We start from the raw sequence: 11,628 nt of genomic DNA, 5'->3' as shown, positions 1-11,628 counted from the left end.
CGATCTGAAGCATCGCTGAGCTGAAGAACCTTTTCCATTCAACTTCCTCATCAATAAGCTGCAACTGTTTTAGCTGTTTGGACCTTGAAAAGCAAGAATCGAGCACTGCCATCTCCAAGAGGTAAATTCTCGATCTCCTTAATTGCATGAATTGTTATGTGGTTTGTGTAGATCTTTCAATGTAGATCATCATGCAGCTTGTAGTTTTTGATTTGGTTGAGTATTGGATGAGATATCTGGATCTAAAGTTTGATGTGCAATTGTTCTTTTGTTTGATTTGCTTAGCATAGGAAGAATTAGGTCAAACCAATGGCATATCCATGATGTACGTGATTAGACGGTGATTTTGATGTATAGCATGATTATTTTGGTTGAGATTTGCTCATTTTGCAATTTTCTGGAATTTTGGTGTTGTTCTTGAGCAAGAACGCGTTTCTGAATCGGTTTGATCTTGCGCCTGGCTTTTCCATTTCAAATTCGTGTTTCCCTCCGGATCTGGCCAATGAGAACGCGCCACTGTATTAATGAATACGGCGTCGTTTTGGTCACGCTGTTAAAAAACTACAAAACTGCCATTTCAGTTTAATTCATTTCCTTATTTCATTTTCTTTTTTCAATTTCATTTCATTTTGATTCATGTTCTTAGAAAATTCATAACTAATTCATTATTTGTCCAAATTTTGTGAGATTTTTTGCATTATTCTCCTTGTGATGTGTAGTTTTTAATGGTGATTTTTATGATTTTTGTGCACGTGTGAAAAAATAGTTTGCTTAGGGATTGTTTGGATGTATGCAATTTGTACATGCTTTGCCATTTCATTCATAAAATGATGATGCCTCAATAGAAATATTTGAAATTTTTTGTGCATGTTCTGGACTCTTTGTTGGTGATTTTGGTATGTAGTTTGTAATTTTTCGATCCCTGGTTGAGGAGATATGAATTTTTGATTAGAGGTGTGACAATTTGTGTCACACCAAGCTTGATGAACTTCATGATTTTATTTGATGTGCTTAAGGACATTGGATTGAATTGAATTTTTGCATGTTTGAGAATATGGATGCTAAGAAGACATGTGAATTTTTCTGGATTTATTGATGGCATTTCCTATTTGATTGGAATTTTTCCCTTTGTTTGGTCATTTGTTGATTTTTTGTGATACATGTTGGTATTTGCTTTGTGAAATTCTGGTCATTAATTGGATGAGTGTGAAATTTGGTATGTGAATTGTAGACACATTATAGGTCATTGTGGTTTTGATCCCATTCATTTATCATGTTTTGTCACTCTTTTATGATTAATGGAAGTTGATGCTTGTTTTGATATCATGTGTGAGCTTGCTTGAATTTGTCTGGAGTTTATGAATTTAATTTCCCTACTTCCATTGATTTAAATGGGCTGAAAATTGATATGCTATTCATTGAATGTGTTCTGTTTTGAGTTGAATTTTTGTGGAATTTATTGAAATATTTTGGTGCTGATTTGAGTGTGATCATTCTGTTTGGTCTTTTGAGGTTGCAAATGGCATGCTTTGTGATATTTTGTTTATGAAATGATGATAATGAATGATATGAGCATGGGACCAATGGGATTTGTTTCTAATTTGTTTGATTGTGGTTTTAATTAATTTTCACTTTCTGTTTTGAATTTTTCATCTCCTTTGGACCCTAGGCTTGTCCTAGTGGTCTTGTTTCTCACTTTTGAATTATGTTTCAGGTTGAGATGCAAATGCTTTAAGGAGAAAAATGCAAGTTGATTAAATTGAGTTTGGTTGCTTGTTGTGAACTAACTTGTGTGTTTTGTAGGATGCTTGGCTCACTTGAGTTGATTGTGCTTTGCACATTGCATTGTTTGATTACATTGACTGTTGATTCTTAACTTGTCTGTTTTGACTGTGTGATTGGTATACTGACTGAATTAGATTGATTTCAGGTACCCTAGTCGCTTTAGTTCTTTCAGAACTTGTTGTGCTGCTGCTTGGTTGTATAAACCAGTTGAGGTAGACTCTCTTGTCTCCATGTAGTCTGGAAGACCTGGCTTGTTATTTAGCCAAGCAACTGTCTGAAGTCCTCCTTAAGAGGCGATGTTTGTGATTGTTTAACTTTGTCCCTAAGCAGGTAAAGACTTCTATGAGGCAATTGGCGGAACCTAAGGGGTGTGCAATCCATCCCCCGCTATTCTGTTGAGTCGTCCCTCTGCTCACACCACTGTGTTGATGCATTGGGACATTAACCCAAGATCTTGTACATTTGTACAGTCGAGTCAGAGTCTTGAGTGTAGAAGGGTTCCTCCATTCTGAACCCACGCTCCTTTGTCTGAAGCTCTCCCTGGCCAGGGATAAGAGCTGTGAAGTCTCATCTTCACTCACCTTTCATCTGCTTCACCCTGACTCTCAATGTCAGGGTTAAGAGCGAACACTACCCTGTACAGTTGACTTGCCTCGGCAGTCTAACCCTTTGTTTGAGCCCACTTGGACTAGATATAGTGTGTGCTAAATGTGGATGTTTGCTTTGCTTTGTTTATGCTTACATGCTTGTTTTTCCTGGTTAGGATTAGCTTGCTGTTGTGCAAATAGATAGAAACCATAACATAGGGCAATGATGCATGATAACACTAGGCTCGAGTACAACTCCTTAGTAGTGTGTCTCCCTTTGTATCTGGTTAGAATTTCTTTCCCGTTCAGGGGAACTACGTCGCCCTGATCCTCATACCAGATGAGGTACGTAGGCAGGAGACCGTGCGAGGTCTCTCCGGGCACTTTTTTTCTTTTTGTGTGTGTGTTTCTTGTTAACCCTTTTGTGTGTCAGGATATGGATGTAAGCCCAGCGATTGGCTGTCCGTATCCTGAGTGTATTTGTTTGGTTCGGAAGCCGATGTAAGTCCAGCGATTGGCATTCGGGTTCCAGGTTTGCCTGTGTTTGTGTGTGTCTTGTTTGGCGTGCGTGAGCCGAACTACGGCAGCTCTGATTCTCGTTCCAGACGAGATACGTAGGCATAGGATGCGATGTCCTAGCGAGCCCTCTCCTCTTTTCCCCCACCTGCGTTGTCTTTAGTGTGTGTGTGTGATGTTTGTTTTAGCAACCTTTTCTTTCTTTTAGAGCGTGGATCCCGTCGAGTACGACGGACGTGAGGGGTGCTAATACCTTCCCCTTGCGTAACCGACTCCCGTACCCTTTCTCTTTGGTCGCGAGACCATTTCCTTTCCAGGTTTACTCTGAGCGTTTCCTTTCCCTCTTTGGGATAAATAACGCACGGTGGCGGCTCTGTGTTGTTTTTGTTTCAGCCCGCCGGTTGTTTTTCGCGGATGCGACACTATGCAGTTGGTGTGTGTGCTAGATACCAAGCAGAACCCAAAGTGAGCCACTTAAATCAAGTCAAGAGGATTCTCAAGTATGTCAATGGGACTTGTGACTATGGTATGCTATACTCTCATGGCTCTGAGCCTGTCCTATCTGGGTATTGTGATGTTGATTGGGCTGGGAGTGCTGATGACAGAAAAAGCACATCAGGAGGATGTTTCTTCTTGGGAAACAATCTCATATCATAGTTCAGCAAGAAACAGAATTGTGTATCTCTGTCCACTGCAGAGGCTGAGTACATAGCAGCTGGAAGCAGTTGTTCCCAACTGGTGTGGATGAAACAGATGCTTACTGAGTACAATGTCTCTCAAAATGTCATGACATTGTTCTGTGACAATCTCAGTGCCATCAACATTTCCAAGAATCCCTTCCAACACAGCAGGACCAAACATATTGACATTAGACATCACTTCATCAGAGACCTGGTGGAAGACAAAGTGATTACCTTGGAACATGTAGCCACTGAACTACAACTTGCGGACATATTCACAAAGGCTCTGGATGCTACTCAGTTTGAAAATTTAAGGGGAAAATTGGGAATATGCCTTTCTGAGGATTTATAGCAACCAATGATGTTTGGGATGTATTATTTAATATCTCAACCTATTAAACAATTGAAAGTGTGGTGTGACTGGACAACAGATCACAACTATGTTACTTGCTGCAAGTGTGGTAACAAGATGTTAAGGGGATATCCTAACATGAGACAGCCTATGTGCCTGCTAAACTTCAAGATAGTGTTCATGCAGGAGTGGTTCAAGATGTCAGACTCAAAGTCATGGGATCTGATATGGGTGTACCTGCTGTAAAGCAAGAGTGTGTGACTTCTTGGTCAAAGCTGTGAAGCAAGATCAAGTGGTTGGTGTCTTAATCAAAGTTGTAAAGCAAGATCAAGAGGGGGTATTCTTGATTGAAACTGTGAAGTAAAATCAAGATTGTATTTCTGTCATTTGTGTGTAATTCTGTTTATTTTGGCCTGTAATTTAAAGTGTTGCTTTGGCAACATTTTTGACAAAAAGGGGGAGTAACACCTGTGATGCCTCAGGACAACAGATTATGTGATTAAACAGATATTGAAGATCCTCTAATCCAGAGGTCGTGCTGCAGCTGATGTTCCACTTCTATGAGTGTGAGTGTGTTTATGTGTGTCGCTATTAGAAGTTTTTATTTAACTTCTATGTGTGGTGCTGTTAGAAGTGTTTATTTAACTTTTGTATGTGTGCTGATATGTGAAGTTTTTATTTAACTTCTATCTGTGGTGGGTGTGCTGCTGCTCTGAGTGTATTAGCTAGGTTAATTTCCCTGCTAGATGTGTGGTTTCCGCTGCTGTGAACTCTATTGTGATGCCAAGTTGTTTTAGCCAAAAATTTGCCAAAGGGGGAGTTTGTAGATGTTTGATTGGCTGCATTTTATGTTAAAACACCATGTGGCGTGATGTCCATGCTTGCATTGTCAAATGTGATAGATGCCAACGCACTAGAAACATTTCAAGGCGTGACGAAATGCCTCTAAGAAACATTTAGGAAGTAGAACTCTTCGACGTATGGGGTATAGATTTCATGGGACCTTTCCCACCATCCTTCAGAAACAAGTATATCTTAGTAGTTGTGGACTACGTGTCTAAGTGGATTGAAGCTATAGCTGCACCCATAAACGACACTAGGGTGGTGATCAAGTTATTTAAAAACTACATATTCCCTAGATTTGGAACACCCCGTTTAGTCATAAGCGATGGAGGATTGCACTTCATATCGAGAATATTAGATAAACTTTTAAGAAAATATGGAGTTAGGCATAGAGTAGCAACAACATACCACCCACAGACTAGTGGCCAAGTAGAAGTATCCAATAGGGAGATAAAACAAATTCTAGAAAAAACCGTTCTATCTCTAGAAGAGACTGGTCTCAGAAGCTTCAAGAAGCATTATGGGCCTACCGAACCACTTTCAAAACCCCTATAGGAACAACTCCCTACCACCTAGTCTATGGAAAATCCTGTCACTTACCTTTCGAATTAGAGCATAAGGCCTATTGGGCCATTAAAACTTTGAATTTATATTACCTGACCGCTGGTGAAAAGCGTATCCTTGACCTTCACAAACTAGAAGAACTCAGGTAATCTGCCTACGAGAATGCCAAAATATACAAAGAGAGAACAAAATCCTGGCACGACATAAGAATAGTTAAGAAAGATTTCAATATAGGCGACCTTGTTCTCTTGTTCAACTCTAGGTTACGACTTTTCCCTGTGAAGTTGCGCTCAAGATGGACTGGCCCTTTCAAAGTATCCAAGATTCTGAGATTCGGAGCCGTAGAAATCAAGAACGAAACCTGTAGACCATTCATTGTAAATGGACAAAGACTGAAGCTCTACGAAGGAGGAGACATTCCAACAGACAAACTCAAGCCACACTCTGATAGATCCACCGATTCTTACTACAGGTGTATAAATTCTGATCGTCAAGCTAATGACGTTAAACAAGCGCTGCTTGGGAGGCAACCCATGGTTTTCTTATCTTGTTTTACTTTTTTGCATTTACTTTATTTTTATTTTATTTTTCACCGGGACTAAATATTTGAAATGATTGTATTTTCAGGATCCCTTTTCCTAACTTTTACAGGATGCAGGACATCGACGATATGCACGTGGCCTATAGAGATGATGCCAAGAGATAGCGCTACATAGCTCTTTACCAGCGCCCTATGGCACCCACACACTATCCAGATCAGCACTACATGGAAGCCCTGGGCGTTGAGCCAAGCATCCGTTTTTTGAGCCACCAACTCCATTGGGACGAGTTCGCTGACGACCTGAGCAACACCTATAGGAACTTGACATTGGAGTTCCTCGGTTCATTTGATTATGATCCTTACACTGGACCGGATGGGTATGCTGCTTTCAGGCTCTTTGGGATTGAGTACTCTTTCAGCCAGAAGGAGTTCGGTGACCTATTAGGGTTCCAGACCACCCCCGGCGCTATCCCTGAGACGCCGATGGCATACTTTCTGGGTAAGGAAGTGGAAAAGTTTTAGAGCGATATCTCCGGTGGTGGGAGTCAGGATCCTTCTACTCAGTTGTCTCAGGCTATACATAACCCTGCTTTTAGGTACTTCCAGATGATACTGGCACACTCCTTCCTAGGAAGACCAGATGCTGAGACGTTACTAAGTGAGGAGGAGATATTCCTACTATTTTGTGCATCCCAATCTCGTCCTGTGGCATGTGGGAACTTTCTGTTATGTGGCCTCAACGGTGTTTCCAGATCGTCCAAAGGAGTCATTCATGTAGGAGGGATCATCACATAGATTGCCATCGCCTTAGGACTATCCCATAAGCTGATACATCTCAGGACCTACTGTGGGTACACTACTATGGATATCGACTTTTTCTTGACCAGAGGATTGATGAGGAGATCCTCCTTCAACCCAAGACAGTTCAGATTGTTGGTCGATAGCGAGGCGATACATTATTTTACACTGCCTGATCCTATGATGACCAGCGTTCATGACCCAGCTAATTGGAGTTATGCCTTGGAGGGCCAGGGAGAGACTATCGAGGAGCCTAGATCCCCACCTGTTGCTGAGTATACCCCTACACCGCCTTCACCCAGGATCACTGTATTCTCTAACAATTTATCATTGTAGACCCAAGACATCCGCACCCAGATTGCAGAGTGTCGTAAAGAGATTGTCGGGCTTAGGAAGGAGGTGGCTGACCTTACCTAACAAATGGGAGTATCCGATCTCACACACGCTACCGAGGCTGATTGTTTATACCAGGAGATCGCAAAGCTTCACCAGGAGATAGCCATGCTTCGTGGATCTAGTCAGGCAGACGAACCCCCTACTATTTGATTTTACCATCTCATTTTATTTTGTCTCATTTATGCTTATATTTTTCGCATTTACCTAACTTATTTTATATCATTGCATTTGGGATATTTTCTTAACTATGTTAGCACATTAATATTTCCATATCTATATTTTATGTGTGTTTAATATATTTTTATTTTTATCATAGTCTAGTTGTATTAATTATTTATTTATTTATTAGTCTAATGTTTAAATTTTTTTTTTATAAAATTATGCAAGCCTTATGTCACTAGGAAAATACAATGCAAACGCTATCTGGACCCCCCAACCGAAAAGAGAACGAGAAGCCCATGCCAAATGACCAAAATCCGGCCCAGCCAAATTTAACCTTGTGGCGCTCGCCATAGATGTTGTGGCGCCCGCCACAACGTCTGTATAAGCTCATGGAAGACTCACATTTTTCACCATTTTCATACCTTCAAACCTTCAAAACCCATTTTTCCACCTTACAAAAACGCCCTTAAACCCCACAAATGCTCCCACATTTCTCATCTTCACACCATACAAGTCATTTTTCCAACTACCATTTTCATTTTCATCCGTCGAATTTCATAAAAACCCCACCTTTTTACAAACCCATCTTCATCTTCTTCATCACATTCCAAGAGCTAAAAAATGGAGTTCAACGGCTTTATCCTTCGTGAAGGGAAACCTGGGGCTAGACAGAGAAAAATTATCGAAAGGTTGCAAAATCGGGAAATTCTTCCGACAAGGTATGTGGATGAAAATTGTCTTTACTCTTTGGGTATCTACCATAGCATTTTTTATTTATTAGATAATTTAGGCTTGCATACTATCTTTTCAAACAAATAACCTACCTTTGAGCGATTGACAATCGAATTTTTAAGTTCTTTAATTTATATTGTCAATCCTTACACTGCTAGCACAGTTGGTACTGTCTGATTTAGAATGTTTGTTGTTGAGTATGAATTCAGTACCGACGAACTAGTAGGCCTGTTAGGAATTCCTCATGGGGACGGTGCTATTTGTGAGGCCCCTTTGGATTCAGATTGGTCGGTCGAGACGTTTTCCTTCTGGCAGAGATTGTCTAACACTTCAATAAATTCCTTTGAAGGAATTCTTGCCTCGACCATCCATAACCCGACCATCATAGTTTTTAGATATCTATTAGCATGTACTATTTTTGGCCGGGAGAATCCAAACAAGGTCAATTCTCGAGAGCTTCTATTTTTGCAAGGAAGCCTCACAAATAGAAGAATTAATTCGGTCCCGTTTATGCTTGCTCATATGGCTTTAACTCTTAATAAAGCGGGACCTATTGTTTTCGGAGGACTCATTACGTCTATTGCTCGGGCGCTTAACCTGAACAATGAGATAGCTACCCTAGATCCTTTAGCTCCTCGCACAATCAACCTAAAATTTCTGAGAGATATGAAATTGTGCCGATTGAGGAGAGAAGGAGGTTATGTGCTTATGGTTCATGGTATAGCTATCCCATCTGTTGTCTTACCATGCACTAGACGTACTAATGTACGTAATGAAAGGAATTTGACCTATGTTTTAGATGCTCCACCTGTTTTGGGTTCACTTCCTCCTAATGTTCCTGAGGAGGAGGGACACGACACTGATGAAGAATATGATCGGAGAGAGTGATCTCCCGTACCTCCTGTGTCTCCCCATCACCCTTCACCACCACACACCGCACCATCTTCTTCTTTTGCAGGTTCTGCTCCTGGCTTCTATATTACAAAGGAGATGTGGCGTGACCACATGGCTAGAGAGCAAAGGCGTGATGACCTACTCTCTACCATTCAGCAACAACTGGAAGACAACATGAGCTTCATGCAAGAATCGCAGTGGAGGACAGATAGATCCTATAAGACGGTTGTACAGTCCCTGCTTACGATCACAAACAAACAAGCCCGTCAGCAGCACTACCACCGTCAACATACTGCACTGATAGAGGCCGCTCAGGGTTCCATTTTCGGCAACCTTCGAGAGGTGAGGACTTCTCAGGATGCCTTACAGGCCAGGATGGATCAGAGAGACCGTCGTCATAGCCGATCCCGTCGTCCACCTCAGGATGGCGAAGGCACCAGTGGTCAGCAGTAGGATGTCAGGTGACTCTCCCCTTATCTTATTTCGAAACATTGGGGACAATGTTCGATTTAAGTGTGGGAGAAGATTTTATCGCTTTCTATTTTTCTTTGCTATTTTTAGTTTGATTGCTTATATTTATTGCTTTTTTTAGTTGTTTACTTTATTTCATTTTGCTTTTAGTTTGAGTGTTTTAGATAATGCATGAGTCTGACGAGTCACTAGTATAATGTATCTTTAGTACAGTCTAATCTCCCCATTCCTTTAGCCCTACCAAATTTTTTTTTTGCAAGAGAAAACGGTGTTATTCTGAAAGTTTTTGGGTTTTAAAGATGGGTTTGAGTAAGGATGCGGTGACTTGGGAGAACTTTTTGAAACATCAGTATTGTTTTAGCACCATAGACTTCATGAATATAGGAATCATTCCCGAAACCCCATACACCATGGCCTTAATCCTCATTTCAGTATAAGTCCTCAGTAGTTTATTCCAGCAGTCAGCTCCGGCCTACGCATCCTCTACGTAGGGGACCGATAAACATAAGTGAATGATCTAGTGAAATAAATAAAAGAAAGAAAAAAGGCAACTCAGGTATAGGTGACCCTCACAAAGTCATTTAAACCAAAAAGGTTGTAAAAATCTGCTACAAAAGAAAAAGAAAAAAAGAAAAACTCACCCGCTGTTAGTTGGTTCAGAGGTATCTGGCGCTGAACTCGGTAGGGTGGATTACGATCCGATCCCCCACAACTGCAGTTGGGTCAAATAAAAGGGTTTACACAAATTTATGTGCCAGGAACCCCATGTTTGGATCATAATCACTAACAGGTCACTCTGCTATGAAGCATGTACGGATAACGGGCTTAATGTGATTGCGCCTGAATGAAAAGAACACAAAAAGAGATGAAGAGGCACGCCTAGGTATTGTGGGATAATATGGGTTGGTTAATATAGGAATGGAGTTTATGTCCGTGTTTGCGAATAAGTGTCATCATGATACCCTTAGTTCACTCAGTTAGCACCTATCATTGCATCCCGACTTGAACTTAGAAACCTTTTTAGCCCGAAGCACTTGTTGACACCGATTTTTCTTCTATGAACTTTTTAGTGTTTTGCTTGAGGACAAGCAAGGGTTTAAGTGTGGGAGAATTTGATGACACTGGATTTCACCGTATTTTCGACTCCGATTTCGCATGCATTTTAGGGGTTTTATTGTTATTTTGTTATGTTATTACTATGTTTCTCTTTGTTTTCAGGTTTTTAGTCTAATTAGAGCCACGATCGAGAAAAGGAGTGAAAATGAGCTAAAAAGACTAAAATTCAGCATTTTGCACTTGTGGCTGGCGCCATGGGTCCAACCATGACGTGTCACAGCTCAACTTCCCTCAACTTCCACGTCTCTCACTACCTCCACTTGGGCGCCACAATTTTCCCTTATGGAGGACGCCATGGGGTTGTGGCGGGCATCACAAGAAGAAAACTTATCCCTCCCAATTTCAAACTGAAGGGCATCCTTGTCATTTCCATTATTTTCCTTTCCTATAAATACAGACTCGTTTTCATTTGTTTAATCATCCAAACTTAGAGCAAACTTAGTTTCACTTAGGCATATATTCATTATTTTAAAGTGGTAATCGCTTCGCATTAGGGTGTTGCCACAATTGTGTAATCGAGTTTGGAGCACTTCGGAAGGAAGTTAATCCTGCCGCCATTTTCATTTCCGTTTCGCATTTTATTCAACACTCCGATTGGAGCAGGTTTTATTGCTTTACCTTTATCTACTTTACTTTCCCGCACTGTCTTTACTTTTATTTATTTCTCGCACTCGCACTACTTTTATTTATTTGTCGCACTCGCACTACTTTTATTTATTTCTCGCACTCGCACTACTTTCATTTATTTCTCGCACTCGCACTACTTTCATTTATTTTCCGCACTCGAACTACTTTTATTTACTTTCCGCACTCGCACTACTTTTATTTAAATTAAAATGCACCTTTACTTTACCAGGTCTAACTAAACCTATAAAGGTAAGAATGTAAGGATCGTAATTGAACCGATAATTCGTACAATTGTTCGTAGAAACACTTAAGGGCTATTTTGACTTTCAACTTAAGTTTTCCTGCACTTAATTTTCGTTGGGTAAGAATGAAAGTCGTCCAACGTCTTTTTAAACATAGTTGTTTTAACTATTTCAAATACAGCGAAAGCGCTTTGTTTAATTCATTAGGAGTTTTTAACTTAAGAAGAAAAGTGATTTAAAAACTATTTTCGGACGTGTTTATAAGTTTAGAGTCTAGTTCGTGAGAACCTCTTTTGGTTAAGAAATCCAGGTTAAAATACTT

The sequence above is a fragment of the Lathyrus oleraceus genome, chromosome 1, assembly GCF_024323335.1.
Source record: "Lathyrus oleraceus cultivar Zhongwan6 chromosome 1, CAAS_Psat_ZW6_1.0, whole genome shotgun sequence".
NCBI classification, from domain to species: domain Eukaryota; kingdom Viridiplantae; phylum Streptophyta; class Magnoliopsida; order Fabales; family Fabaceae; genus Lathyrus; species Lathyrus oleraceus.
The sequence above is the reverse complement of the archived record's forward strand: the minus strand, read 5'-3'. Positions refer to the sequence as shown.